Genomic DNA, 22538 nt, shown 5'->3' with positions numbered 1-22538 from the left:
AGTGATGAGACATCATGGCCAAGGGTATACTATGAAAAGAAAATGGTTCCTGCCTTAGGTGAATGTTCTCTCTCCCACATCACTCGCACTAGGGAAGCCAGCCGCCATGTCATAAGGACACTCAGGCAGCCTACGGAGAGGAATTGAAGTATGCCAGCCACGATGTGACTCATCTTAGGAGCAGATTTTCAGAGGCCAGCTAACTGCCATATGAGTGACCTTGGAAGAAGCTCCTCCCAGGTCAGGCCTCAGGATGACTGCAGCCCTGACTGACAGCTTGACTGCAACCTCTCAAAGGACCCTAAGCCAGAAGCCCCCAGCTAAGCTGCTTCCAGGTTCCTGACCCTTAGAAACTGTGCAATAACAAATGTTTTTTTTTAAGCCACTAAACTTGGGATGTTTTTTACTCAGCAGTAGATTACTAATACAGGTGGCTAACCTTGAAACTTGTCATTTTGTGATTTTGGTCTCTTTGTTTCCTTCTCACTACCATTAACCAAATTTTCATATCCTGAAGATATGAACCAGAGAAAATAAAAGAATTCATGGCAGGTTAAAAAAAAAGTGTATCAGTGTGGTTGGCAAAAGCATAGACACATAATAAATTAGGAGTTTGGGATGAACAGTTACACATTACTATATATTCAGTAGATAAACAAAAGAGGCCTACTGTATAGCACAGGGAACTACATGTGATTTCTTATAATAAGCTAAAAGAAAAAAGAACCTGAAAAAGAATGTGTATGTATATATATGTATAACTGAATCACTTTGCTGTACACCTGAAACTAACATTGTAAATCAACTACAATTCAATAAAAAATAAATAAAATAAAATAAAAAATAAAAAATAAAATAAATAAAATAAAATAAAGCATAGACACATAGAAAAATGGAACAGAATAGAAAATCTAGAAATAGTTCCATACAACAGCCAATTGATTTTTGACAGACGTGCAAAGGCAATTCAGTGGAGCTTTCTTTATTAGTTTCCTGTTTTTGATATAAAATATGAGCACAAACTTAGTACCTTAGAACAACACAAATTTATTATAATTTGTTATCTAACACTTCTGGCAGTCAGAAATCCAAAATGGGTCTTACAGGCTAAAATCAAGATATTAGCAGGCAGGACTGTGTTTTCCTGAAGGCTAAGGGGAGACTCAGTTCTCTGACTTTTCTAGTGTCTAGGTGCACCTGCATTCCTTGGCTCATGGCCCCTTCCAGCAATGGCATCAACCCAGCCTCTGCTTCTGTCAGTTCATTCCCTTCTGACTCTTGACCTTCCTTGGTCCCTCTCATAAGCATCCTTATGATTACCTTGAGCCCACTTGGATGATCTTTTCAACAAATAATGCTGGAATAACTGGAAATCATATGCAAATATATATATATGAGCCTTACCTACACCTTATATAGAAATTAATTAGAAATGGATCATAAACCAAAATGTGAAAGGTAAAACTCTTCAACTTGAGGAAGAAAATATAGGAGAGATTTTTGTGAACTTAGATTAGGGAAATAGTTCTTAGATACCACAACAAAAGCACAATCTATTGTTAAAAATTAAAAATTTGACATTGTCAAAATTAAAAATTTGTTCTGCAAAGGCACTGATAAAAGAATGAAAAGACAAGCCGCAGACTGGGAAAAATATTTGTAAGTCACATATCTGACAAAGGACTTGCCTCCAGACTATGTAAAGAATTCTCAAAATGTAGAACTAAGAATATAAGCAGCCTTATATCTTAAATGGTGAAAGATTGAAATCAAGTAAGATATACAGATGGCAAATACGCACATGAAGAGATGCTCAACATCATTAGTAATTAGGGAAATGCAAATTAAAGCTACAATGATACACTACATACCTATTAGCATGAGTAAACACACACACACACACACACACAAATTAATGATACCAAGTGCTAGTGTTACCGAGTCTAAGCTGATACTCTGACTGCACAATAGGCCAATAAATCAAGAGACGAGTTGTTGGGACAAGGAATGGCAACTTTACTCAGAAAGGCAGCAGACCAAGAAGATAGGGGACTAGTGTCCCAAAGAACCATTTTACCCGAGTCAGAATTCAGGCTTCTTTTATACTAAAAGGGGAAGCGGTGTGGTTGGTTGTGGCAAACTTCTTAGTGTTGGAATCATTTGTTCTTGCCGCTGTCCCCATAGGTCCAGTTATGATGTTTCTGTATACCTCCAACAAGATAAATTTTATTCTCTGTTCTGCAACTTTTTATCTTTATATGAATGGGAAAATGTTACACCTTTAAAGGTCGGAGCCTTGAGAGTGGGCTATCTGTCTATTTCAGGCTCTAGGCAACATTTAGTGATTAACCTATAGCAAAAGCAGTAGAATAGAAAGGTTATAGTAAAAAGAACAGATCCAACATGGAGTCGGATTTGCTCTTCCCTATTGCATGAGTGAAGACTTGGAATAACTGGAACTCTTACACATTGCTGGTGAGAATGCAAACTAAGAAAGCCACTTTGGAGAACTCTATGGCAGTTTCTTCTAAAGTTAAACACACACTTTCCAAGTGAAATAAGAGAAAAGACAAGGACTGTATGATTTCACTCTTATGTGGAATATAAAAAACTAACAAAGAAACAGAACAAAATAAATGAACAAACGAAACCAAACCAAACGAACACATACACACAGAGAACAGAGTAGTGGTTACCACAGGGGGAGGGGTTGGTGGGGAGAGTGAAGTGGGTAAATGGGATCAACTGTATGGTGATGGATGGAAACCAAATGTTTGGTCATGAGCACACTGCAGGGCATACAGAGGTAGAAATACAATGTTGCACATATGAAGCTTATATAATGTTACAGATCAATGTTCCTTCAATTAAAAATAAATAAATGTGCAAATGAAAGAAGAAGAAGAAGAAAAGAAACACTAAATACAACCTAGTTATATCCCACTTCTGGATGTTTATCTAAATGTAATGAAAATCTATGTTCACAATAAAACCTGTATATGAACGTTTATTGCTGCTTTAGTCATAATCATCAAAATGTGGAAGCAACCCAAATATCCCTCTACTGGGGAATAAACTGAAAAGAATATGACACATTCATACAACGGACAACTATTCAGCAATAAAAGAGCAAACTATTGATCCCTGCAATAGCACAAGTGGATCTTGATGCATTATGCTAAGAGAAAGAAGCCAGGCTCAAACACATACTATATGACTCCATTTATATGACACTCTGGAAAAGGCAAAACTATAAGGACAGGGAACAGATCAGTGGTTGCTAAGAGGCAAGGGTGGGGCTAGGGCTGGACTACAAAGAGGTAGCTGGAGAGAATTTTTTGGAGGAAGGTGAGGTGATGGAACTGCTCTGCATCAAGATTGTGTGGTGGTTACAAAGGACTCTATGCACATGTCAAAACTCATAGACTGTCCACCAAAAAAGACTGAATTTTATTAAATGTAAAAATTTTTAATAAAGTTTTTAAAAGAGGAAGAAAAAGATATATGCGGTCAAATGACGAGTTACCCTTATGTTATGGAATGAGTTCTCTATGTCAAGGAGCAGAAGAATAAATGGATGGATGAAAGGATAGAAGGATGGGTGGATGGATGGATGGATGGATGGGTGGATGTCTACCTGCATGCTTATCATCTGCTCAAATCTATAGGTTTCCAGGTGATATTACTCAGGACTTTTAGGTAGGAGTGCAGTGTCTCTTATACACTACTCTCAGCTTATAGTACAGTGGGTGTCTGAGGATAAATGAGACCCCAAGTATGAAAATTCTTTATAAATTTGAAGTGTAATACAAATGCCAGCTATGTTACTGCTAAAAGAAGAAACAATCTAGATATTCATTCATTCTGCAACAATGCTGAGGCTCCTGAGAGGCCACAAAACAAATACTACAGGTTAAAAAATCCGTAGAAAGACAGTCTCCGTAGATGCAGCAATAGGCGGGTGGTGTGATGGATGGTGAAGGGCACGCAGCACAAAGCCACCACTAAGACCATTCATGACATGCCCCTTCCAACTCGCCACCCGACAGATACTCCACAGAGGGCTGAAAACACAGGATGAAGCCAAACCCAGCACTTTCTTGAAAAGGAAGACAAAAGTCCAGAAAGAGGAGGAAACTTTCCCAGGATCACACTGTGAGCTGGTGGTGGAACTGGAGCCCCAGTCTCATGGTAAATATTCTTCACTGGATTCCATTTCAACTCAGTTTTAAGTCATGTGCAAAGCAGTTATTCCAACTTCCCAGCAGCTGAGCCCTAATAGCAAAACTGGCAGGTTACTGAAAGAGGCAAAATAATCCAGAGACATAAAACAAGAAAAAAACAAAACAACAAGGACCTACTGTACAGCACAGGGAACTAGATGAAATTTCTTGTAATAACATATAATGGAAAAGAACCTGAATATATATATACATATATATATATACATATATATATATCTCTCTGAATTGCTTTGCTGTACACCTGAAACTAACACTGTAAATCAACTACACTTAAATAAAAAAAAATTATAATGAGAGAAAACAATGTAGCATTCCTATGAAGGAAAACATCTATCCAAGGAAATCTTTTAACTGAGAACTGTAACTTTCTTTTTGCTACAATCTGCTGGGAAGAATATGGTTCTCTTTGCTTTCCCATGCTAGAGAACAGTGACACCATGGTGGGTTATTTTATTTAGAGGGTTTCTCAACCTCTAAATACGAGCCATTCTCTGCCTCTACATTTAAGCCAACCTATGCTCTGATCTAAAGAACTTTTTAAAGATATAAATTTCCAAGGAAGAAAAGAGGTTGGTGAAGCTTAAGGCTTTTATCCACAGATCTAAGTATTGTTTTTCCCAAAGTCAGAAAAGACCACTCTACAGGAACTCTATAATGTATCCTCACACTCTTCAATCAAAGGAAAGAGAGAAATTCCAGGAAGAAGCTACTGCCAGGGGTCGATGTTTCTTTGGGGATTAAACCTAAGGTTGGAGTCAATTTCTGTAAATTGAAACTACTGAAGAGAGAAAACAAAATTGCCTGAAGCAAAAGATCAAAAAGCAGTAAATACAGAGATCCATGCTCCAGGCCAGAGAGTGCAGGATTTAAAAAAATAAATAAAAGCAAACAAACAAACAAACAAACAAACAAAAACTTGACAAGTATTTCTGGACAGGTAGAAAGCTTCCTGTTGTGAGAACTTCATTCCAGATAACAGTGAGGTTGTGAATGCTGGAGAACCAAAGCAAAATCAAAGGGCTTCTCCACTTCCCCCCGAGAAGGCTCCCCACTCACAATGGGATAGAACCAGAAGGGAGGAAATGATCCCGGAGATCCAATTTGATGCAAAGGTGGGTGCCTTTATTTATAGATATCGTGCCCTTTCTACAGCTGAATGGTTTACTTCCTGACAAGACACATTTAGGACCATCGTATGCTCGAATTTACTGGCAGACATTATGCAGTGAATTATCTCTGGCTATAAAAGCACACCCGATTTATGAGATAGCAAAGTCATTGGTATGACTATTACAACAGCAATAGGCAGTGTTTAAGTTCTAATAGTCTCCTTATGAGCATTTATGAACATCATTCATTTTTAGAGACAGAGAAGAGTTAGTGAATTGGCAGATGTCAGGCAGAAGAAGAATTTCTTACTTTGCTTTCCACATCAAATAGTCTGCATACAACAAATTTCATCAAGCAAACACTGTGCGAGGGAAGATGGGAAAGCTGTGGCTCAGGTGCCTTTGGGGGCCAGTGGACTTGAGTGGGCACTTGGTTCTGCCTCCTCCTTGTCGTGGGGGCAACTTTCTGAGCCACAGCTTTTTCATCAGAAAAATGTGGATGCCATTTTAAGGCTCAAATAAGGTATTTCACGTTGAGCTTTGTGAACAGTAAAGTGCTAAAAAATGAAAGGGAGTGTGGGTTATTGTTTCCCTTTCAGCATTCTCCACCCCACCCCCCAATGAAAAGGAAGCTAGGAGGAATGTTTCACCATCACGTTCTACTCCCCATCAGCACACCTCACCACGGATCAGACTGCCCATCAAATGAAAACCACTCACAAAACACTCCACGTGAGCGCTGAGTCAGTTGGTGTCTTGCCAGCAAGGAGGAATTGTTAACAGAATTTGAGCAGAGACTTGTCTCCAAGCATTGAGTTTATTTACAACTTAGAAAGGGAACTTCATAAGTATATTAATTTGGGATTGAATGGATTGAGATACTTCATTCTGTCATCAGAAGAACCCGAAAGCACATTCTAATCAATGTATCTGTCTCTTTCATTGGCTATTCTCTAAGAATTTTGATTTGTACATGACGAATATGGTCATTTGAATTTCCAGTTTTATAGTTGTTCTTTCCAATTGGCTACCCATTAATTCAGTCCATACTGGGAACCCTTTCCCTCTCTGGCTCTAGTCTCCAGTTCCTGATTGTTCCTTAATGGCACATATCTATTGGCTTTTCTATCCTTATAAGAGTTTTTTTCCCCCTTTGGTTTGATAGATCTGCACCATTATTGGAGTGTTTCCAACTATTACAGTTTTTTTTCAACTATTTTGGATAATTAAAACTTATTTTTCTAAAGAGAAGACCCATCAGCTTTGAGTAGTCGTTCACATTTTAGTATAAACGGATCTTTAACATCTACGTAACTACTTTGCATGCAAAAGAAAATGTAAGGTTGAGGAAGATGCACAGAAGAGAAGAAAGGAAGGGCGTAATCTGAAAAATTCAAGTCAGTCAGATGTGGATGATAATCTCCTGGAGAGAGGGCCCAATTTTGACTTCACTTGGTTCTGTTCTGCTGGCAGCAATGCTCTGGGACTTACAAGCTCCATCAACTCTCTCTCCTCTGCTCTCTGGATGGCACTATTTTAACCCCAGGGACAGGCTATACCTGGGCTGGGGTAAGCCACCTGGGGGTGTGGCACATAGCAAAAGTATCAGTTTTCTCTGCCTTGCCAGCCCCTTCTTCGTTAAAAAAAAAAAAAAATCATTAGCCATTCATATGTCTTGCTTTGAGATTCAGAAAATATGGCTGTCTCAACTATGCCCGGGTGTCAGGAATAGGATCTGACAGCTTTGCTGTTTCCAGGGCACGCCCACCACCTGGGAAAGGGAGACCCAGTGAGCACTCCGTTTTATAAAGGGTCGCTCCAAACTGACTCAAAGTAATTTTACTGCTATCACAGAACCAGCCCTGAAGACAGGGCATTCGTCAGTCCTGAAATGTTCTTGAGAGGCCTCTTCAAAACCAATCCCTTTTTGTTTTAAATATCTATAGCTGGGGCCACAGCCATTTCTCCAGGTCTGAGTCTCATAGTCTAATGATTCTCTCAGTGGGAGAGGCTATCTCCCTGTCAGAAATTTCAGCCTTCATTCCCCCTTCTTTAATTGCATCAGTTTATTCTATTCGAGGCTTTCTTCCTGTACCCTGTAAGTGGTTGTTCATTTTTCTGGGGTGCCAGCCTCCCTCTCTTTCCATATACTTTCCCTATGGCATGGTCATTCTGCTCAGACGAGTTAGCACTCAAGATAAAAGGGGAAAAAAAAATGAAGATCAGAGTCATGTCCAAGCTTATATTACAATAACATGCATACAAAACCAAAGGTCCATTCCAAATGGGATTTAGGATAAAACTGCCTCCGATTGGTTCTGCTACTTCACTGGCTATATGACCTCTCTGGGTTCCCTTATCTGAAACTGGGTGGCAGGTAAAGACCATCATACCTCTCCCGAGGGCCTCTGTGAGGACTGATATCTGTAAGGAGGCCAGTGCACTGGCTCGCATATAAAAGATAATGAATACGTCTATATGAGCGCATCGCTTATCTAACTCCCTCTCCAGGTATTTATACAACGTCTTCTGTGAAAAATCATGGCATTGTCCCCGGTACAGTGTGTCAGCCCATACCCTGCCTGTCGCTCCTTTCACCATTGTTAGCTGCCACCTGCAATGCCGTCTGACCAGTTTCATGTAGGTTACACTTCCATTTCCAACAGGCTGCCCTCTCTGCTCAGCACTGTCTCTCTTCTTCCTGGAACTGTTCCCTTCCTGACTCCAGCCAAGTGGATCCCATGGCAAATACCTTTTTCTTACATGGTCACAACTGAATATGCTGAGATGGGCAGCTCCCCAAACCAGACCATTCAGCGTCATCCCTGGAAATCCCTGGAACTAGAATTGAGGAAAGCCTGTCCTTCTTCCCTGGTGACAGCCTTGGGAAGGGAGGTCTGGGAGCCTTGGCAGTCCTGGCTGTGTTGACAAGGTCACAGGCAGGAACAGAGAATCAAACCAATAGGCAGAGTTGAGAGAGGGAGAGAAGGCACCCTGTGGCACTGGAGTCCTTGAGTAAAGGCACCCACAGTAGGGAGAGGGGATAGCTCAAGTGGTAGAGTGCATGCTTAGCATGCATGAGGTCCTGGGTTCAATCCCCAATACCTCCTCCAAAAAACAAACAAACAAGTAAACCTAATTACCTCCTCCCTTAAAAATAAAAAGCATTTAAAAATAAATAAATAAAATAAAATGGGCTGCCTACTTTAAAAAAAAAAAAAAGACATCCTCAGGTCCAGGTCTGCATCTGCACTTCCTGGAGTCTGGCTGTTCCACCCTTGCTTCCTGGCATGAGCTCCCCACTCTGTGCATGAGCTCCCCACTCTGCTTGAAACCAAGAGAAATCTAAGACGAGGGGCAGGCTTGTATGTGTCTGAAGGGAGTTACCCCTTCCGAACCCTTCCCTGGCCTGGCTGCTAAGGCTGGGCCCTGTACTGAACCCTGTGCCCTTGCTGCTCTGGTGCCACCATATGTCTCCTAACTCAGTCTGCCAATGAAACAATCATCACAGCCCTTTCCCAAGGGCCTCTGGCAGAATAAGCATTTTACACCTATTATTGCTCTTCATTATCCTAAATTAGTTTCAAAACGTAAAATCACAACTCAGGTACACATGTGAAATGAACACATATCAAAGGTTTTCTCCAACTCATTAATTAATAGGAAACCAGCAAGATGTTAAAACTGGTTCAGATAATAATCGGAATTACGGAGAGTTATATTCTCTTTCAGACAAAATTAGTTGGCATTGTCATGAACAGGAATCAGTTGCATGACTAGGAACAGGAAATATTACCATCAGTTTCCTCGACTTAATGTCTACCCTCAGAGGACGTTTAAGGAAAAAAAGCCTAGCCAACTGCAAGTCAGTTAAATGTGCACACCCCTATGGGGCCAGATGTCTCAGAACCTCCCTAGACAGTGGCCGGCTCTCCCCTGAAAGGACACCCGGTAACCTATTTTGTCCATTTCCAGCCCTTGGACAATCCTTACTGATAATTACAACAATCCTACAAGAGAGGGATTATTATACTCAATAAAACATCATTTTCATTTTAGAGATGAAGAAGCTGAGGCTCACAGAAGTAAGAAACTTGTTTTGTTCACATAATTAGCAAATGGCAGGTTGGGATTCAGATCTAAACCATCCGAGTTGGCCAGGGCCTAGGGACACTTCCTGGTTCATACTAGTCTATCTGGGGGGATGTGTCCTCACTCGTTCATTCACCCATTGGACAGACACTGCTTTCATCCTGTGCTCTAGGTGCTGAGATTAAGTGCTGTCTCAGCGTAATCAGCCCAAGTCCACTAGGCACAAAACTCAGCCTGGCAAAGTCAGGTTCACTGACATATTGCAGAGGGGCTGCACACAGGGGATCTCACCAGACCAAGGAAAAGAGAGTTACAGAGCTGGCGGGGAGGGTGGAGTTTAGGTGAACTGCAAATGAAGCAGGATACTGATGAGACTCAGAGCAAAGCAGGGCTGCGTGTAAAGGTATTATCATAAATCCTAGACTATGAAGTGGACCCAGGGGCCCGTTTCCTTGGAAACAACAAAGTTATGATAGCGTTAGAACGTCGTGTCCAGAAACCTCTCATCTGAAGCGTGGCACCAGAGTTGTAAGCTCTGCACCTGGGTTGTAACTGAAGATACTTCTCCATGTCATGACTTAGACGTGTGGGATGTGTCCTTTTTCAAAAAGATTTTTATCATAATTGACAGGTAACACTGTGTAAGTTTAAGGGACACAATGTGTTGATTTGATTCATTTACCTGTGCTGATCTTATTGCCACCCTACCCTTAGCTAACATCTCTACACATCACATAATTCTCATTTCTTTTTTTTTTTTTCTGGTGGATGTTTCATTCTTACTCGTGTAATTTTAGACAGCAAAGTTTCTGACAGTCCATGATTTTAGAGAAAAAATTTCTCAATGAGGAAGAAAGCAAAAGTCACTCCAAGGAGTGAGTTTTTACAGCTACAGTAAGCGTAGCCTTTATAGCTACAGTGTTCTTGAGAGAAATATTACTTATTGTTACCTTTGGACCTGATTTTCTCTGTGTCTTTCATTCCAGCCTGATGAGCAGCCAGGCTGATTTTAAAAGTCTGTGCTAATTTTTACTTTCTTGCGTTCCGATTGGGGCCACAGACGATCAGGTAATTACAACAATGGTGTTGGTGTAAAAGGGAATTTAATTTAGGGTTAGGTTAAGGAAGAGAGCCTGCAGAAGGCAGGCTCCCATCTGGGAAAAGCAGGACTTGGCCAGACGAAGGTAGGGAAGAGGGTTACTGCACATCAAGGACTTGGGCAAAGGCATAAGAGGGCAAATTGGAGGAACTGGTAGTGAAGATGAATCAACAGTATACCTAGTATTTGGGGAGGATGTGGAGAGGAAGCCCAGAACACAGTGAATTAGAATTTATACCAGACTCTCCTCCATCAAAGGGTGGCATGAGTGGTTGGTCACCTGGAGTGTGTGTTCCTTGTTCCAGGAAGAGATCTTCAAGTGGTCCTCCTATACACACACACACACACACACACACACACACACACACACACGTTAAAGGCATGCAGCCCACATGGGGCAGCCGAGATGGATCCCACGCAGGCTGCTGCTTCCTAAGGCACCTGGTTATTGAGCAAAGCTGACCCTCTCAGAGGAAGGAGAACCATTTGGCGGACTTTGCCCTGAACCACCCTATCCTATTTCCTGAGAACAACCAGGGGATCCAGGCTGGCCTCCAACCAATGCTGAGTTGCAGGGAAGGATTTTGAGACTTCAGAGACAAAACCGCCACAGAGACATTGGCGTCCAGGAGAGAAGTGGATTCAGCAATGGGAGGGATCATTCCAGGTCCTAGGAGGGAACAGAGCACCCACCGAAACCTGCTAGAACTCCTTCTCGTCTCTTCTTCACTGGCTGAACCCAAACAGAAGAGAGGGCTGTCTGGAGAGGTAGGTCTCCCAGGGCCCGGAGCGGGATGGAGAAGGGAGAAGGGAGAAGGGAGGGACTGGAAAGACAGAGTGGAAACTCCTAGCACAGGGGTTAATGCTGAGAGCCCTTTCTGTCCCACTCACCCTGGCATGGTGGTTGTTCTCTGCAAAACAGCTGAGCTTGGGAAAGTGAGATAAAGGAGTTGTTACTTACAGCAGAGCAAGTTGGGGCAGACCCAAGGACAGTGGAGCTGGTGTCTGCAACAGACCACTGCCTCAGGAGACGGGCACAAGAAAGCATTGTGAGTTACCTCCTTACCTAGTTTTAATTTTAACTATTTTATTTACAATCAATTATTTTTCAACTTCAAAAGCTAAAAAGAGTGACCATAGGGTGAGGGGAGGATATAGTTCAGTGGTAGAGTGCACACACGAGATCCTGGGTTCAACCCCCAGAATCTCCATTTTAAAAAAAAGTTTAAATAAATAATCTAGGGAGGAGGGTATAGCTCAAGTGGTAGAGTGTATGTTTAGCATGCACAAGGTCCTAGGTTCAATCCCTAATACCTCTACAAAAAATAAAATAAAGAAACCTAATTACACACACACCTAAATAAATAATTAAATAAATAACCTTATTACTCCCCCCCCAAGAAAAAAAAATCCTGAATAAATAGATAATAAAAAGAGTGACCATGGTTGTAGCCCTGTGTTAATGAAGCAGATCATACGAGTTGGAGTGGCAAGAGCTGAGGCTGGTGGCTGAGCAGAGCTGGAAGGACCTGAATGTCAGGTAGAGACTTTACCCCAAGGGCAGCGTGGGCCGGCGGCAGGGCCAGAAGCAGGGAGCAGAGCGGTTCCCTGGCCTGCCTTTGCTGGATTATTGCCGCAATAAGCAAATTCCCACCCGCTCATGTATACCACCAGGACAGGCTGTGCAATAATGCATCTTCTGCTGACTTTCCCACCCAGAGACAGAGGGCAGCTGGAGAGCACTGGGGACCCAGAGGAGCAGGCGATGAGCCAGTTATGGGAGACAGAAGATGAAGACCAAAAACTACCTGCCTTTCAACATTGAACCTTGAAAATCGGCAGCAGGAGAATTAGGAAATCTTGTTTTCTAAGCCCCACATTCTTTGGTCTTTCTGTTTCTAAGCTTTTGAGGAATGTATAAACTGGTTGCCAAAATCTTCTGTGTTTTCATTCGACAAAACTATTTATCACAGGCTCGTCTAGGCACCCAGAGAAAACGGTGAGGGAAACGTGGGTCCTCCCCAGACCCTCCCAGCCTCACAGAGTGACAGATACACCCACAACTGCTTGGAAGTGTGCTGGGGCCCTGGAACAATGCAGGGTGTGCTGTAGACCAAAAGAATTTTTAAAATTGGTTTTTGGAAAACAGGTGCAGAAACTGAGTTAATTACACTCCTCAGCTCACAGCTTCCTCCAGCATCAGTCTCCTGTTTTATTTTATTTTCTCCTTTTAGTTCCCACCCCTTTCCTCTCCCCTCCTCCTACGCGCCTGCTTGCTTGCTTGCTTGCTTGCTTGCTTGCTTTCTTTCTTTCTTTCTTTCTTTATTTTTATTTTTATTTTTATTTTTATTTTTTCTAGGCTCCTGCTTTAATGGCCTTGTTAGGTACTCCTTTTTTTTTTTTGGAGGGGGAGGTAATTAGGTTTTGCTTTTTTTTTTTCAGTGGAGGTCCCAGGGGTTGAACCCAGGACCTCATGCATGCTAGGCACGCACTCTACCACTGAGCTGTACCCTCCCCCCACAATAAGTAATCTTATATATTTGTTGGTATTCTTGTGAAAACATCCAGAAGTCGTATGATATGACACTAGGCATGTGCCCTAGATCTGAATCTGCTCCTTTCAGTCAACACTCTGGTTTTACGATCCGTCCACAATGCATGCATCCCTAGTTCACAGCACCTAACTGCAGGAAAGTATTCCGTAGGGTGATCTCTTCGGTAGTCTTTCTTCCATTCCCCTGCCGACAGAATCCTGGTTGCTCCACCTGGCCAATACCGCGTGAATGCTGAGATGAACACCCGTGGAAACCGGTCCATTCATGGGCTGACAGCACTCACTCACTCAGGAGTGGGCTGGCTGGGTCGTGGCGGGTGTGAAGCACCCCTGAGTGCTGGCACGCTGCTCTCCAGGGACTTGCACGTGGAGTCCGCAGACTCTCCAATGTTTGCCACCCCAGAGGCTGTAGAGTGGTCTCTCATTTTCTGTTGCATTGCTCGGTTACCTACTCAAGTTGAACAACGTTAGCCAGTTAGGTATCCCCTCTGTGCATTTTCCTTCTGGATTTGCTTTACAATCTAGATATTATTCCTGTGTCACTTTTTGATGATATAAAAATCTCCGTGTGAGCCATCTGTCACTTGTATCATATTTAAAATGAATTCTTAATTTTTATATACTATAATCCATTCACTTTTTAACCTCCTGGTTTGTGTTTTCTGGGTCTTGCTTAAGAAGTCCTTCAACCCCAGCCCCACCACAAAGATAACTCTCTCACATTTTCTTCTTTGAACTTTATACTTTTATCTTTTCATGGCCCCTTAGGGCCTCTGTAGTTCAACTTTAAAAACAAAGTAAGGTAGGGACACAATTTTATTTTTCTCCAGTCCTAAGGCATTATTTCCTTCTTCCCTTGATTTGTGGTGACAACTTTGTCATCTCTCAAGTTCTCCTGTACACAAAGGTTTGTTTCTAAGCTCTCTGTTCGGTCCCACTGGGCGAGTCTGTTTACCCACGATTACCACGCTGCTTTTGTTCCTGTGGCTCTGTTCTGTGTGTTAATACCCGGGAAGATGAGTCTTTCTTCTCCTGGCTTTTGTATTTCAAAATAAATCGAGCTATTTATGGATAGGTATTCTTCCTTAAATATTTTAGAGGAAGATGGTGGTATTTCTTAAAAAAAAAAATCCAATTGGAATACTGCTTGGATTGCACTGAATATATAGAGTACTAATTGGAAGGAAGTTAGCATCTTTATAACGTGAAATCATCCAGTCCAGTGTTGTGGACTGTCTCTTCATATATTCGCATCTTTTTCTATTTCATTTTTTATGGTTTTCAAATTTTCCCCAGAGAGGTTTTTGAGTACCTCTTTGATATCTTACTTCCTAGATATTTTTTGTACTTATGGAAGATATGTTTTCTAGTATATCTTGTGGCTGTTTATCGCTGGTATATGGAGTGAATGCTTTGAGTCCTGTAAGGTGGTCTTTTTTCCAGAGACCTTGCTAAACCCTTATAAATTCTGATGGTTGGTTTTATTGATTCTGTTGCATTTTCTACCCAATTGAGCACATCTTTTGCAAATGATGACAATTTTCTCTCTTCCTTATTATCCTTTTACCTTTTGGCTCTTTCTTACGTCTTTTCGCACTGGCTAGAGCCAGCAGTGCTGTGTCGAACAACAGTGGTGCTATCAGGCATCTTTGCCTTATTTTTGATTTTAAGAGAAGACACCTAACCTTCTTCCTTAGAGTAAGATGCTTTCTCTGGGCTTTGGAAGTAGAAACTCCAGTTGTTCACCATAATCCATCCTTCCTTTCTCCCACGGTATCTCAGCCCAGTTTCCCTAGAAATGGAACCTACGGTAAACATTTACATGCTAGCACTCTACTTGGGGGAGGAACAAACCCAGGGAAGCAAAAGTCAAGAAAATAAAAGCAGGAAGGGAGGGAAAGCAAACAAGGTGGCCACAGCTTCAAACAGCGCTGCTCAGACTCTGCAGCATGTCTCCAGAGACGCTGTGGGAAATGACTGAGTCCCAGATCGTCTGATATGGTTGAAAAGGGAGTCCTGTTTCTGCTGTTCCCGCCAGGTCCCAGCTCCCAGTGGTGGAGGTCAGCCCCTAAGGCCTTAACCTCCTTCATGTCTGGATTCAGCACTCATCCCAATCAGTAGCCCCGAGGAAACTTAGAGCCTCTGCAGTTGCAAGCTGGTCAGTGCAGGGACTCCTTGGACTGTGGGAGCAGCACTGCCGCCAAGCACGTATTCAAGAAATACCAGACTGGTGGGAATACAGTTTGGTGCAGCCATGGAAAACAGTATGGAGATTCCTCAAAAGACTAAAACTAGACTTCCCATATGACCCAGCTATCCCACTCCTGGGCATATATCCAGAGGGAACCCTAATTCAAAAAGACACCTGCACCCCAATGTTCATAGCAGCACTATTTACAATAGCCAAGACATGGAAACACCCTAAATGTCCATCGACAGATGACTGGATAAAGAAGTTGTGCTATATTTATACAATGGAATACTACTCAGCCATAAAAAATGACAGTATAATGCAATTTGCAGCAACATAGATGTCCTTGGAGAATGTAATTCTAACCAAAGTAAGCCAGAAAGAGAAAGAAAAATACCATATGATATCACTCATATGTAGAACCTAAAAAAAAAAAAGACAAATGAACTTATATATAAAACAGAAACAGACACACAGACATAGAATACAGACTTGTGGTTTCCAGGGGGAGGGGGATTAGAAGGGATAAACTTGGTGTTCGAGATTTGCAGATACTGACTGGTATATATAAAACAGATAAACAAGTTTATATTGTATAGCACAGGGAAATAAATTTAATATCTTGTAATAGCTCACAGTGAAAAAGAATATGAAGAAGAACATATGTATACTCATGTATGACTGAAGAATTGTGCTGTACACCAGAAATTGACACAACATTGTAAACTGACTATAATCCAATTAAAAAAAAAAAAGAAACACCAGAGGATGACTAATAGTGACCCACTAGCTCTTCTCCCCTGACCTCTAGGTCTCTGAGGCCCGAGGAATGGCCTAAGCTGTCACCAGGGACACCCTTGCAAGTGACTAAGGTAGGCACAGCCAAGCAGACCAGGGGTGCTGCATAAGGTCTGGGTACACATGGCAGCAGAGTCAGGGCTCGGCACATTTCCTAGACTTGTTTGCAGTTTGATGAGACCATGTGTATAAATCATCATCACTGGAATGTAAAAGGATGTGAGCCATTCTTGGTCTGGAAATTAAGACACTGGCCATGCCTCCTTCATGATGTCTTTTAACTGCTGTCATGAATCTGGTCATGGCAGCCACCTAGCTTCCACTAAAGACAATGGTAGCCCTGTGGGATGGCAGAACTATAACTCAGAAGAAACTTGGAACCTTGAATGATGACGTGGAGCTGAGCCAGCCCTCCCCCAGACCAGGGCTGCTCACAGCGAGATAGTTAAGTGAGGAAAAAATAAAGTGTTGGTTTAAGCCACTGTGTTTCACCTTTTTATTGTACCAGTTCACTGTACCCTAAGAAATATAATAGCCTTTATCAAGAAAATAAAATTACCATCTAGTCCTAATTTTCTGAGAGTTTCTATCGTAAGAGAAGTTTAATTGGATGAAACGCTTTTTCTATAGTGTGCTGATTTGTGCTATTTCTCATTTAGGATCAGTTGCATACAGAGGTTTTCTAATGTTGAAGCACCCCTGCATTACGTAGGTGTGTACACAGGTATGTTATGTGTCTGTGTAATTCACACATATATACACGTAATTATTGGTAGCTTTAGTTAACTACTATTTAATTTAGATTTCTGTGTCTATAGTTATAAAGTGAGGTAGGCTTTAAATGAGTCAGGGTCTAGTTGCACGTAAGAAATCACATAAGCAGAAAGGGTTTAAATACAGGGAATTGGGTGCCTATAAACTCACAGCAGGGATGGAGAGGCAGGCTCTAGGCTGGGCCTCCAAGAATGACTCTCAGAACAGAGCAGGGACACTGCTTCTGATGTTGGCGGTGCAGAGGAAGACCTGGGAGCTGGCCTGGAGGAGCCAGACCCCACCTGGAGCCAAGACCCACAGGCCAGGAAGCTGTCGCACCATCACAGCAGCCCCTCGACACCACGGAGCCGCTGACCGGTCACAAGAATGCAAACGCCAGACCCTGATGCTTCCAAAACTGTCTCTCAATGCTCAGAGCTAGCGGCTGGACTCCACAGCGCTGCCCCAGCGGCGACGTCTCCATGACCACACTGAGCAGACCGACAGAAAGAGCGTGGGGAAGATGGCATGCTCCACTCCCGGCACTTTAAGACTTCATTCGAGTGCCGCTAATTGTTGGCTTACACCAGGACCTTTAGCTGCAAAGGAGACTGAAAAGGGCTGTATTTCATTTTCTAGGCTTTGCAGTACGGGTGGGCTTGCTAGAAGAACGCTGGGATGGATAGAGTATCACCTGACCATTGTATTCTCCGTGACCAACTAGATTATGCCGCAACAACAGGGAACTCCCAAATCACAGTGGCTTAAAATAGCCAAGGCGTAGTTCTTACATATGCACCTGTCTATCACAGGTCCACAGGGAAGTGACTGCCCATGATGTTATCCAGAGACCCAGGCTGACTGAGCCAGTCACCTCCAGGCATTGCTGGTTGCCACGACACAGGTAAAGGGACACTAGAGGGTCTCAGACCAGCCATTACATGCACCAGCCTGGAAGCAACATACCATTTAAGCTCAACAATCATTGATCAGAACTTAGAGAAGCCCCACCCAGCCTCAAGCAGGCTAATACATTCAATCCTACTACTCACCCAGAAAGCTGGGAAATATTGGGTGAATATCACTTATAACGATCACAATTCTATCTACCCAGGCCTAGAAATGTCTTCTCTTCTATTCTCCTTATATAGATTTGAAATCAAGATTACACTAGGGGGAAGACGCAGCTCAAGTGGCAGAATGTGTGCTTAGCACACACAGGGTCCTGGGTTCAATCCCCAGCACTTCCTTCAAGAATAAATAAATAAAGATTATACTAGACTCAAAAGATGAGTCAAGTAGGTTTTCCTCTTTTTCTATTCTTTGGAACAACTTACATAAAGTAAGGATTATCTACTCCTTGAAAGACTGAAAGACATTCATAAAATCACCCTGGTCTGCAAATTTTAATGTGTATGGGAGATCTTTGAGATCCTTTTTCTCAAGATATTAGTAAGCTTGTTCAAGTTTCCTCTTTCTTCTCACATCAATTTTTACTTTTTATATGTTTATATATACAAGGTTTAACATTATTTTACTGTGTTTAATTCTCTATTATATCCAATTTCCTGGTTTTCACTTTGTAATTTGTTTGTTGGCATGTCTTCTCTCCTTTTCTCTTGCTTAGTCCTTCTAGAGGTTTGTCTATCTAATTATATTGACAAAACATTGATTATATTCAAACACTCTTTGGGGGCGTTGCTGTCATCCACTATTTTACTGGTTTTTGTCTTTTATTACTTCTGTCTTATTTTTAATATATTTACTCTGTTCTTTAAGTTGATTCTCGAGTTGAGTGGTCAGGTCATTTGGTTTTAGTCTTTATTGTTTGGTTTTACGATAAACATCTAAAGCTATAAATTCAAAGACACACATTTTGACATATAGCACCTGGAAGTCATTTGGGAAGCATAAAATACTCTGTTTTGACCTGATGAAATCTTTGTTTTATATGTGTACATCCTTTGCCTGTGACATTCCATGTCTTAGAATTTGTCCTACAAATATAACTGTACGAGTGAATAAAGATACATGTGCAAACTGCTCATTATAGCCCTTGTTTAGGATGGTGGAAACACCCTAACTGTCCACCAGTCAGGAAACTGTATCTGTTTCGTTGGCTGCTTTAATAAATTACCACAAGCTTGGTGGCTTAAAATAACATGTGTTTCTTCTTTCACAGTTCTGTAAGCCAGAAGTCTAAAACCAGTATCACTGGCCAAAACCAAGGTGTCAGCAGGGCCACACTTCCTCTGGAAGTTCTAAAGAGAGTCTGTCCCTTGTGTCTTCCAGCTCCTGATGGCTGCCAGCATCCCCTGGCTTATGGTCACGACGCTCCAACTTCTGTCTCTGTCTTCACACCACCTTCTCCTCTGTGTGTCTCATCCGTCTGCCTTTCTCTTAAAAGGACCCTTGTGATTCATTTAGGCCCTACCCAGATAATTCAGGATAGGCTCCCATCTCAAGATCCTTAATTTAATCACATCTGCAAACACATTTTTTCTTTCAAATAAGGTAATAACATTTACAGAGTCCACAGATTAGAACGTGGACGTTTTGGGGGGCCGTTATTCAGACTATGATTGGAACAATTAAATAAATCGTGCTGTATTCCTATGATGAAATATTTTGCCAACATTAAGAAGAATGAAGTGGAAGTATATATATTAATATGAAACTATGTCAAAGACGTACTGTTAAATATTAAAAAGTACTTTGCAGAATAGTAAGTACAGTATTCTCCTACACTATAATTTACATATATTAGATATGCGCTTACGTGTGTGTGCTTAAAATACACTTCTGAATACGTGCACAACAGTAGTAATAATTACCTCTTGAGAATGCAACTGGGGATGGATCAGGAAGATAAGAAAATTTACTCTTCCTTCATACTTTTCTATATTGTTTAGATTTTTTTTTAAATTGTGGATAGGTTATTTTTACCATCACTGTAAAGCGTTTTTATTATAAAATACTCTCTGGCCCATCTGCTTAAAGTGCCCCAGCCCTGCCGTGCAGAGCCTCTGTTTTCCCCAGCAGTCCTTTTCTGCATGAGAAGCAGAACAAAGGAATCATTTTCCAGTGCCCTCTGCAGGTCTGTAGTTGCCCTCCTGGGCTGCCTGTTGGTGAACCTGCAGTGATAAGTCATAATGGGGGAGGAGGAAGAAGCTGATGAATCAGCTTTCAGGGTGAGCAGACACACGAGCTATTCGATTCACCAGCACATAAACCTTCAACTCTGCATCCACCTCAGGCTACGTCTCTTACTAACTGGAGAATCTGGAGCAAGTGGCTTAACCTCTCAGACATCCTTATCTATAAAATGAGGAAACACCACCGTCTCTCTCTTAGGGCTACAGTGAAGATTAAATGAGACGCTGCATTTCCACCTGAAGTGCTTGGCATGAGCTGAGTTCTATCTGCCGAGGTACAAAAGAACACCTTGGTGAAATTCAAAGTGGTGAACAGTAGGGATGATACCATATATAAAATCAGATTTGAAACAGCCAGGTGCATTGCAATCAAGTGAGTCCTGCAGCACATGGGAATCCTGGGTTCCAGGATGGATGCCAGTCAGTCCCAGCCGTGGGACCCTCACACAAGCCCCTTCCCCTTTCTGGCTCCAAGTTTCATCAACAGGAAATTGAAAACTCTGAACTATAACCTGGAAGGTCCCCTCTGGCTCTCACATTCTATAATTTTGCAGAGTTGGACACAAAATTCATGATTGGCTTTGTCAGTCAAAGTGCTCCTGCAAGTATTTATAGAAAACACTCTATTACCTTGAGGATAAAAATTTGGATTTTTTTTATGACTGAATTAAAATTCCTATATTGAAGTCCTAATGCCCAGTGTGATTGTATTTGGTGATAGGGTCTGTAAACAGGCAGTTAACGTTAAATGAGGCCAAAATGCTGGGGCCCTTATCCAACAGGATTGGTGGCCTCCTAAGAAGAGGAAGAAGGGTGGCATTAGTAAAATGATGGAATAGGAAGTCCTAGTCCTTGTTTTCCCACAAAAAAACACTTTTCATGATTGAAAACTCTCAAAAAACTAGCAGTAGAAAGAATTTACCACAACATAATAAAGGCCATATATAAAAAGGCCACAGTTAACATCATACTCAGCAGTGAAAAACTAAAAGGTTTTCCTGTAAGATCAGGAATAAGGCAAAGATGCCCCTTCTCATCATTGCTATTCAAACAGTATTGGAAATGCTAGTCAGAGCAACTAAGCAAGGAAAAGAAATAAAGTTAACTATCCAAATCAGAAAGGAAGAGGTAGAATTATCTCTGATCACACGTGACATAATCTTATACATAGGAAACCCTAAAGATTCCACGAAAAAATCTGTTAGAACTAATAAAGGAATTCAATAAAGTGGCAACATACAAAATCAACATAAAAAATCACTTGTGTTTTTATATACCAACACTGAAGTATCCAAAAGAGAAATTAAGAAAACACTCCCAATTATAATACTTAGAAATAAACTTAATGAAGGAGATGAAAGAACTGTGTGAAAGTGATTAAAGAAGACACAAACAAATGGAAAGACATCCCACGCTCATGGCTTATAAAACTCAGTATTGTTAAAATGGCCACACTATCCAAAGTAACCTATAGTTTCAAAGCCATCCTCAACTAAATCCCGATGACATTTTTAATGGAAATACAAAAAAATAATCCTAACATTCATGTGGAACCACAAAAGGTCACAAATAGCCAAAGCAAACTCAAGAAAGAAGAACAAAGCTGGAGGCATCACATTTCCTGACTTCAAAATATAATACAAATCTATAGACATTTACAAGTATGGTACTGGCATGAAGACAAACTTACAGATCAATGGAACTGAACAAAAAGCCCAGAAATAAAAGACAATTATGTATGGTGAGCTGATCTTCAACAAGGGTGCCAAAAATACACAATGGGGAAAAGCTAGTCTCTTCAGCAAACAGTGCTGGGAGCACTGCATACCCACAGGCGAAAGAACACAACTGGACCCTTATGTAATCACCACACACAAAAATCAACTCAAAATGGATTAAAGACTCAAATGCAAGATCTGAAACTGTAAATCTCCTAAGAGGAAATGGGGAGAGAGGTTCTGGACATTGGTCTTGCCAATGATTTTTTTGGATTTGACAACAAAGCACAGGCAACAAAAGCAGAAACAGACAAGTGGGTCTACATCAAACTGAAAAGGTTCCACGCAGCAGAGGAAACCAACAACAAAATGAAAAGGCAACCTATAGAATGGGAGAAAATGTCTGCAAACCATATATCTGATAAGGGGTTTGTATGATATGATAGAATATTACACAGCCTTAAAAAAGAAGGAAATTCTGCTATATGCAACAACATGGAGGAACCTGTAGGCATTATGTTAAGTGAAATAAGCCAGTCACAAGAATAAATATTGCATGATTCCACTTACATGAGGAATCTAAAACAGTCAAACTCTTAGAGGCAGAGAGTAGAATGGTGGTTGCCCGGGGCTGAGGAGGAGGATAATGAGGAGTTTTTGTTTATCTATATACCTGTTGAACAATAACTTCTTGTTGTTTCTAGTGTAATTTTTGAAAGTCTCAGGTTTTAATTCTCCCAACAGTTCAGCTGAGGAGGCAGAATTAAAACAGCACAGTGTTGGGGGGAAGGATAAGTTAGGAGTTTGGGATTTGCAGATACTAAC

The 22538-nt window shown here is 41.5% G+C and overlaps 1 protein-coding gene across 2 annotated transcripts in view; it reads right to left on the bottom strand.

The window, feature by feature from the left end:
• OSBPL10 (oxysterol binding protein like 10) overlaps positions 1-22538 on the bottom strand; it is a 350089-nt gene that overhangs the window by 274639 nt on the left and 52912 nt on the right. The gene's annotated exons all lie outside the window — the stretch shown is intronic.

This window comes from Camelus bactrianus, chromosome 17 (assembly GCF_048773025.1).
Source record: "Camelus bactrianus isolate YW-2024 breed Bactrian camel chromosome 17, ASM4877302v1, whole genome shotgun sequence".
Classification (NCBI taxonomy): Eukaryota; Metazoa; Chordata; class Mammalia; order Artiodactyla; family Camelidae; genus Camelus; species Camelus bactrianus.
Note: the sequence above shows the minus strand (reverse complement) of the source record. Positions and strands in the feature narration are given on the sequence as shown.